The sequence below is a fragment of the Bison bison genome, unplaced genomic scaffold (assembly GCF_000754665.1).
Source record: "Bison bison bison isolate TAMUID 2011002044 unplaced genomic scaffold, Bison_UMD1.0 scf7180017864270, whole genome shotgun sequence".
Lineage (NCBI taxonomy): Eukaryota > Metazoa > Chordata > Mammalia > Artiodactyla > Bovidae > Bison > Bison bison.
In genome coordinates, this window is record NW_011494842.1 from 662,011 (window position 1) to 671,922 (window position 9,912).

Here is a 9,912-nt window from a genome sequence, read left to right on the forward strand (position 1 = left end):
AGTTTAAACAACACTAGTACTGAAAGGAAAGTGAAAGTCGTTCAGTTGTGTTTGACTCTTTGCAACCCCATGGACTATACTAGTACAGAAATATACTTGTAAATGATGAATCATTCATCAAAACTTGAAAAATGAGTAGCCTTATTTTCACTCATTTATAGGTCAACACGTAAAAGTAAATATTGGCTCTAATAGGTTAAGCACGACTGTATGTTAGAAGCAAATATTAAAATATGAATATAGAAATAGGACCAAATCACTGTAATACTTAACAGTCTCAACTAACCATTTAGAGAAATACTCAGCAATGGGAACACAATGAGTAACATTTGCAATTTTAAATTTTCTAAAATTACAAGTAAAAAGGTAAAAAGAAATGTGAAATCAATTTAAATAATACATCTTATTTAAATAAGTATTGTTTATGATCATTTCAATATGTAATCAATATAAAAATATAATTACTAAGATATTTTACACTTGCTTTTCATATTAATTCTTTGCAACCTGGCATGCATTCTCCCCTTATGGCAGGCAGTGTGCTGGAGTGGACAACACTGGCTTGTGTGTGGGAGCTGTGCACATCTCTTCCCAAGTAAGGGTTTGAACATCACGTTGATAATGTGTCCAGTAGGAGTATTCACACAACAAAAATCAGCAAGTGACACAAGTCAAGGTCTTTTTCTTTTCCCAGGAGAGCTGGTCCCTGAACTCACCACTGCCCTCAGCACCTCTCAGTGTGGATCATCCACACGTCAAGCGCTGAACCGTCACTGCATGCAGCTGTGCCTGCAACTGGAGAGCCCAGATCAAGCATGCACAGACAGTCAGGCTTTCCGAGTTAGCAACCTAGAATATTTCAAATGTCCAGTTTTCTAGAAATTATTATAAAGTTTGGAAAGAAACAAGTAGGCAGGGTCCATTCACAGGAGAAATGAATACAAACTGTCCCCCTGGAAGCACAGGCATTGGATTCATCTGACAAAGACTTGACATCAGCTGTCTTGGGGGTGAAGTCGCTCAGTCGTGTCCGACTCTTTGCGACCCCGTGGACTATAGCCCACCAGGCTCCTCCATCCATGGAGTTTTCTAGGCAAGAGTACTGGAGTGGGTTGCCATTTCCTTCTTTTGGTCAACCACCAAAAAAAAATACACATTCTTCTCAAGTGCACAGGGACCATTCTCCAGGATAGACCATCTGTTAGGTGGCCAAACAAGACTTAATAGTTTTAAAAATACTGAAATTATAGAAAACATCTTCTGTGATCAAAGTGGGGTGAAATTAATTACACAAAGAAAACTGGAAAATTTAAAATATGTAAAAATTAAACACATTCATAACCAATGGGTCAAGGAATGAAGAAAATCATAAGGGTAATTGGAAAATACTTTGAAACACATGAAAACAAAAATACAACATCCAAGCCTTATACAGAATGTAGAGAAAGCAATGCTCATGGGGAAATCTTCAGCTGTACACACTACAATAAAAAAGAAGAAAAAGCTCAAATCAATAACCTACCAGAAAAAGAGCAAACTAAACCCAAAACCAACAAAAAGAAGGAAATAAAAATTAGAATTAAACAAAATAGAGAAGAGAAATACAATAGAGAAAATTAAAAAACAACTTGTTACTTTGAAAGGATCAATAAAATTTGACAAAGACTGAATAAGGAAAAAAAAAAAATGAGACAAGACACCAAGACTAAAATCAGCAATGAAAGAGGGGACATTACTAATGACCTCACTGAAAGAGATCATAAGGGAATACTACAAACAACTTCATACCAATAAATTAGGTAGCCTCGATAAAATGGACAAATTGCTAGAAACACACAAATTACCAAACCTGACCTAAGAAGACAGAAAATCTGAACAAACCTATAATAGTCAAAGAGATTGAGTGTTTAAAAAGTTCCCAACAAAGAGAGCCCAAGACTAGCGACTTCACTTTCATTTTTCACTTTCATGCATTGGAGAAGGAAATGGCAACCCACTCCAGTGTTCTTGCCTGGAGAATCCCAGGGATGGGGGAGCCTGGTGGGCTGCCGTCTATGGGGTTGCACAGAGTCGGACACGACTGAAGTGACTTAGTAGCAGCAGCAGATGGCTATCAAACATTTAAAGAGTACGAATGGATGGCATCACCAACTCGATGGACGTGAGTTAGAGTGAACTCCAGGAGTTCGTGATGGACAGGGAGGCCTGGCGTGCTGCAATTTATGGGGTCGCAAAGAGTCGGACATGACTGAGTGACTTAACTGAACTGAATGCTTCGCAAGTGAGTGAATGAAAGCTGCTCAGTCATGTCCGACTCTCTGCGATCCCATGGACTGTAGCCCACCAGGCTCCTCTGCCCATGGGATTCTCCAGGCAAGGATACTAGAGTGGGTTGCCATTTCCTTCCCCAGGGATCTTCCCAACCCAGGGACTGAATCCAGGTCTTGCATACCTCAAGTAAATTCTTTACTGTCTGAGCCACCAGGAAAGCCCAATTGTCTCAAGTCCTTCTCCAAAAAGGAGTCAACACTTTCTAACTCAACTCAAGAGGCCAGCTATTACCCTGACAGCAAAGCCAAAGAAAGATATCATTAAGAAAATTACAGACCAATAAACCTTATGAATCCAAGATACAAAATACCTAGCAAACCAAATCTAGCAGCACATTAAAAGTATTATAAACCATGTCCAAGCAGGATTTATCCCCCTGATGCCAGGGTGGCTCACAGATGAAAACTGATCAATGTGTAAACCACAGACAAAAACCACACCGTCACTTCAGATGCTGAAAAGGCTTCTGAAAATATCCAACACACTTTCATGTTTAAACACACACACAGAATAGAAAGGAACTTCCTTAACATAATGAACGGCATCTATGGAAAACCTATGGCTAGTATCATATTCACGGTGAAAGACGAAGTCTTAGCCCTGAGATCAAGAATAAGCAAGACAAGGCTGCCTGCTTTCACCGCTGCTATTCAAAAACACACTGAAGTCCGAGTCAGAGCAAATAGGCAAGAAATAAAAGGCATTCAAATGCAGATGAAAAAGGCAAAACTATAATATATATCCACAGATGACATGATCTCATATACAGAAAAATCCTAAAAAATCCGTTAAAAAAACTATTAGAGCAATAAACTACGCAAAATTGCTGGATACAAGAACATTTCTTTGTAGAAACCACTTGTAGTTCTAACACTAGCAATCAACTATCAAAAAAGGACACAAAGTAAAAGTTCCATTTACAACAGCATGCAAAAGAATAAAATGACTAAGACCAGGAGACGAAAGACAGGTATGCTGAAAACTGCAAAACACTGCTGAAAGAAATTAAAGACCTAAACAAACAGAAAAAAAAAAAAATCCCTTGTCCACAGATAAAAACATAATATTGAGAGGATATCGATACTACCCAAAGCAAACTACAGATTCAGTGGAATCCCTATGAAAGTTCTAATGGCCTTTTCTGCAGAAATGAAAAAGCCAGTCCTTAAATTCACATGGAATTGCAATGGACTCCAAACAGTCAAAACAATATTGAAAAAGATGAAGTTGGAAAATTCAAACCTCCTGATTCAAAATCTACTACAATTTTAGTAATCAAAAAAAGTGTTATATGGCAAAAAGACAAACATACTGACCAACACTATAGAATCTTTGGGAACCTTGATTGTACAGAGTATTGAAATAAAGCCATATAATTACATCCCATGAAATTTTAACAAGGGTCTTAAGATGATTACGATGGGAAAAATGGTCTTTTCAGTAAATGATGCTGGGACAACTGGCCATCTACATGGAAAAGAATGAAGATGGACTTCTGTATATCACATCATATACAAAAATTAACTCAAAGTGGACTGATGACTTAAATATGAGTTAAAACTTTAAGACTCCTACAATACATGTGTCCATTTTCAATAACTTTGAATTTGGCAATGGACTTTCAAATATGACAGTAAACTGTAAATAACAACAACAACAAAAACATACTGGATTTCATCAAAATTAAAAACTTTTGTCCCTCAAGTGAAGTGAAAGTCACTCAGTTGTGTCCGACTCTTTGCAAACCCATGGACTATACAGTCTATGGAATTCTCCAGGCCAGAATACTGGAGTGGGTAGCCTTTCTCTTCTCCAGGGGATCTTCCCAACCCAGGGATTGAATTTGCATTGCAGGCGGATTCCTTACCAGGTGGGCCACAAGGGAAGCCCAAAGGACACTATCAAAAAAGTACTGATAAGACAACCTCAGAATGGGAGGAAAAAATTGCTGTTATAGACTCAATGTTTGTGCCCCTCACCCCTCACCAAAGTTTGTATGCTGAAATCCTAAGCCCCAGTGCAATGGAATGAGGAGGTAGGGCCTTTGGGAGGTGCTCAGTGCTTTGTAAGAGAGACCCCAGAGAGCTCTTGCCACCTTCTGCCTCGTGAGAACACAGCGAGAAGACGAAGACAGCCATCCATGAGTCAGGAGGCGGGGCCTCTCCAGGCACTGAATCTACCAGGGCCTTGACCTTGGACTTCTCAGCCTCCAGAACCATGAGGGTAGAAGTCATCCACCCTACAATAACTTGTTATAGCAGCTCACACAGACCTAAAAAATCAAATATTATCTGATAAGAGCCTAGTATCCAAAATATATAAAGAACACTTAAACTCAATAATAAAAAGACATCCCAATTCAAAATGGGCAAAAGATTTGTACAGACATTTCTCCAAAGAAGACAGAGAAGCCATCAAGCACAAGAGATGCTCAGCATCACTAGTCATCAGAGTAAATGTAGGTCAAATCCCCGACAAGGTACCACTTCACAAGGTGTTAGGGGCTGAACTGTCTTCCTCCAAAAAGCTAATCCCTCCTGCCTCAGAACAGGATCCTATTTGAAGAAAAGGTCTTTACAGAGGAAATGAAACTAAAATAGGTCATCAGGGTCAGTCTGAATCCAACCCGATTGGTGTCCTTATAAAAAAAGGAAACAAAGAATACACAGAGGGAAGATGTGATGTGAAGACACACAGGGAAAATGTCCCATGAAAAGGAAGAGACTAAGGTGATGCATCTACAGAGCCAGAGATGTCAGGCTCAGATGGTTATAACTGACAAAAGGGGGCAGGGTGACAGGTGTTGGCAAGGAAGTGGAGAACTCAGAACCCCGCACAGCACAGCTGGTGGGATGTGAAACTGTATTGCTGCAGTGGAAAACGGCCTGGTAGCTCCCCAAGAGGTTAAACACAGAATTATCCTATAACCCAGCAATGCCACTTTTAGGTGTACACCCGGAAGAACTGAAAGCAGGCACTCAGACAAATACTTGTATGTGAACGCCCACAGCGATGCTATCAGACTATACAGCCAAAAGGGAAAACAACTTACTGTCCATTGAGGGGTGAACGGATACACACACACTGGAATATTATTCTGCCACAAAGAGGGATGAGGTAATGGCAGATGCTACAAGGAGGAACTTTGAAAACATGCTCAGCGAAAGAAGGCAAACACAGAAGACCCCTGTTGTGTGACTCCATTCACAGGCGGCCCTGGCACGGACACACCCGTGGAGCTGGCTGGCTGCCAGGCGGGGAGGGCTGCCACCAGGGACCGGGCTTCACCGGGTGACAAGCTGGCTGGTGCTGGCTGCACAACACTACAAATGTGCAAAACGTACTGAATCGTACACCTTTAAATGGTTTATTTCATATCATGTGAATTTTATCTCAATAAGAAGAAAAGTAACTAGGACTTTTGAAACCCTATTTCCACCTGTAAGTGGAATTATTCTCATCTTTATTTCATATTATTTGCCAGGGTTTAAATAATTTATTAAACACATTCCTAAATTTAGGTACATAAAAATCATTATTCACCTCACAATAAAGGCTTTCCCTGAAAGAAACCAAAAAGAATTTCAACTGAATTTAAAGTAAAAAGAAAAACAAGCAAGTCGTGCAGAGCAGGCCAAAATATAAAACCAGAGAAGAGGTCCTGTGTCCAGTGACAGAACAAGCACATCACTTATTTCTGCATAATAAGAGAGAAAAAACACTAAAGGGTACAAGCATTCACAGACTGCAATAAAAGGTATTAACTCTACCTTGACATATATTACAAAGAACTACCACCTTTAAGTTATCGTGTATGCAGCAATTACTGTTCTTTATTAAATTCTATGAGAATTAATGATATGCATGCATGACTCAGCATAGTAAAAAGAAAACTTTACAACTTGAAAAGGATACAGCACACTGTTCCAAGCGCCTGTGAAAAAATTACAATGTGAAAATTTCATGTGTATCTTTTCACAATAGAAAAAAAACTCTTCAGAGAAATGAAACTATTTAAGATCAATTAAAGATTTTATTCTTAATATTTTGAATGCAGATTCTTCTTAAATTTCTGTATCATACTATAAAATATTACCATTTCATTATAAAACTATAATTTTTTATACAAGAGGTGAAGGCAAAATGAAAACTAAAAACCAAAACTCAAGACATCTAAATTTGGCAGGAACTACTGATAGGGATGGTTAACTGAACAAACCAGCAAAGCACTGGCAGGATTATTACCTCACTGGAAATTCTTAAAAGAAACTGAGCTTAAAATGCATACCAGTATTTCAAGGAGAAGAATGGACGGTGTGGGCAAAAAATTGGCCAATATAGCTTATAAACATACGTATTCATTTGGTCACCAGCGTGGACAGCTCAGAGAGAATTTTCCAGGGTTCCAAACCCCTGAACGTTTTACAAGCAGAGAAAACAATGGCCTTTGCCTCAGGTGTTTCAAGGGTGTTCCTGTAACCGACAGCTTAGAAGACACAGAACGTTCCTGGAGCCATGCTCACTGCCTGGGGGAGGCCCCAGAGCCCCACTCTGACAGAACCCCGCACAGGCAGCAGAGCCTGCCTTTCTCAGCCCGCTCCATGGGAACTGGGGCTCAGTGGGCAGACACAAGAGAAGGGCAATGAACTGCAAATGCTACTGTCACCTTTCTCCCATCATCTACGAAACTGAAGCAGCTAGTTTCTTCATTAGCAAAGAGAACAAAACTTCAGACCAGTCACCACTTTTAACAGGGGCCAGACACTACAGTGCTGGGAGGATAGGGGGTAGAGGCTGAAACCCTCACAACCAAAGATAACAGGTCAGCTCTCACTACTGCTATTAGCACCTTCCCGTCAGGCACATGACCACTTAATTTAAACTTCATAAATAACACTAGACTGTTCTGTTTAACCATAAGCGACTGCTTATGAGAGTGAAAATAAATGTTTTAAGTATACAGTGTGGCTAATTATTAATATCAAAAGCTCCCACCACAAGCTTCTTCCCTGACTGGTCTATTCTCAAGATGCAGTTCCTTTAACCATTTCCACTTTGGGGCCATACAGATTGTTGCCTATATAATTCTAAGCTACATGCTGATACTTTGGGTTCTTTATTTATTAACTTAATCTATAGAAATCCTGCCATGAAAGATGGTTATTTGGCTCTTTATGTTACTTGGACTTCCCTGGTGGCTCAGATGGTAAAGTGTCTGCCTACAATGCAGAAGACCCAGGTTCAATCCCTGGGTCGGGAAGATCTCCTGGAGAAGGTAATGGCAACCCACTCCAGTATTCTTGCCTGGAAAATCCCATAGACGGAGGAACCTGGCGGGCTACAGTCCATGGGGTTGCAAAGAGTTGGACACAACTGAGCGACTTCACTTTTCTTTCATGCTACTATCTACCCATTCTCTCTTTCTTTCCATTAAAAAAATTAAGGTATACATTTTCATGCAGTAAAATATACCCCCCTTTAGTGTATAGTTTAATTTGGACAAACTCAGTCATGACATCACGTCCACAGTCAGACAAAACATCTCCATCATTCAGTCAACCCCCGACCCTTTGTAACCAATACCTCCTCCATTCCCAACAATCACTCTGCTTTCTGTACATAGAAGGAATCATATCTGATGTCTCAACTAGCATGGTGCCGCCTGCTGGACATACCAGAAGTTTGTCACTTTTTTATTGCTGAGTAATATTCCATTGCGTGACTACAGGCAATGCAATATTAGAGACATTGTGGGTTCGGTTCCAGACCACTACATTAAAGCGAGTACTGAAACAGAGTGAGCCACAAATTTTTTGGTTTCCTAGTGTGTAACGGCAATATGTCTTAAGGAAACGTTATGTATATTTTAAAAAATATTTTAATTGTTTCTTTTTTTTTGGCTGTGCTGGGTCTTCCCTGCAGTACCTGGGCTTTCTGAAGTTGTGGCATGAAGGCTTCTCACTGCACTGGCTTCTTCTTGTTGCAGAGCATGAGCTCTGTAGCACGGGATTAGTGGTTGTGCATGGGCTCAGTCACCCCGTGGTATGTGGAATCTTCTAGGACTATGGATCAAACCTGTCCCCTCATGGGCAGGTAGACTCCTAACCACTGAACCACCAGGGACCTCCCAATGTTCATATCTCAATTTAAAAATCCTTTACTACAAAATAACACTAACCATCATCTGAGCTTTCAGCCTGTCATAATCTTTTTGCTGCAGGAGGGTCTTGCCTCAGTGTTAATGGCTGATGACTGATCAAGGTGGTGGTTGCTGAAAGCTGGGGGCAATTTCTAAAAATAAGACAATGAAACTTGCAATGTTAACTAATTCTTCCTTTTGCAAATGATTTCTCTGCAGGACACAATGCTGTATGATGGTATTGTACCCACAGGAGAGCTTCTTTCAAAATTGGAGTCAGTCTCCTCCAATCCTGCTGCTGCTTTATAAAATAAGATTACAGAATATTCTAAATCCTTTGTTGTCATTTCAGTAGTCTTCATAGAATCTTTACCAGGATTACATTTAATCTCAAAAAAACACTTTGTTGATTCATAAGAAACAACTCATTCATTCAAGATTTACACTAAGATTATAGCAATTCAGTCACACCTCTGAGCTCTACTTCTAATTCCAGTTCTTGCTACATTCACCGCATCTGCAATTACTTCCTCCAGTGATGTCTTGAACCCCTCAGTCATCCACGAAAGTTGCAATCAACATCTTCCAAACTCCTGTTAATGTTAATATTTTGACCTCTTCCCATGAATCATAAACATTCTTAATGGTATCTAGGATGGCGAATCCTTTCCAGAAGGTTTTCAATTGACTTTGCCCAGATCCTATACAGTTATAACCTTACAAAACATTTCTTAAATAATAAGACTTGGAAGTTGAAATTATTCCTTGACCAATGGGTTGCAGAGTGGGCACTGTGTTAGCAGGCAGGAAAACAACATAAATGTTGTACGTCTCCATCGGAATTCTTGACTGTCCAAGTGGATGTTCAATGAGCAGTAATAATTTGAAAGGTTATCTTTTTTCCTGAGCAGTAGGTCTCAACAGTGGGCTTAAAATATTCAGTAAACCATGCTGTAAACAGATGTTCTGTCATCTAGACTGTTCTGTTCCATTTACAGAGCACAGGCAGAGTTGTTGCTGTCCAGTCACTAAGTCGTGTCCAACTCTTTGCAACCCCACAGATTGTAACCCACCAGGCTCCCATCCATGGGATCTCCCAGGCAAGAATACAGGAGTGGGTTGCCATTTCCTTCTCCAGGGGATCTTCCCAACCCAGTGATCAAACTTGCATCTCCTCCTTGGCAAGTGAATTCTTTACTACTGAGCCACCTGGGAAGCCCTTGGTGGTAAAGAATCTGCCTGTCAATGCAGGAGACACAGGAGACTCGGGTTCAGTCTCTTGGTCAGAAAAATACCCTAGAGGAAGAAATGGTAACCATTCCAGTATTCTTGCCAGGAAAATCCCATGGACAAAGGAGCCGGGTGGGGTATAGTCCATGGGGTTGCAAAGAGTCGGACACGACTGAGCACGCATGCATGCACGCCCAAGCTCCAACTTAAAG

General features: G+C 40.4%; 1 protein-coding gene and 1 non-coding gene across 2 annotated transcripts in view; one reads left to right on the forward strand and one right to left on the reverse strand.

Annotated features, from left to right (window-relative positions):
• Positions 1 to 9,912, reverse strand: part of PRIM2 (primase, DNA, polypeptide 2 (58kDa)) — a 346,489-nt gene that overhangs the window by 19,131 nt on the left and 317,446 nt on the right. The window lies entirely within an intron of this gene.
• On the forward strand, positions 7,520 to 7,591 carry TRNAC-ACA. Its single transcript has one exon. It is a non-coding gene; the product is annotated as a tRNA-Cys (tRNA).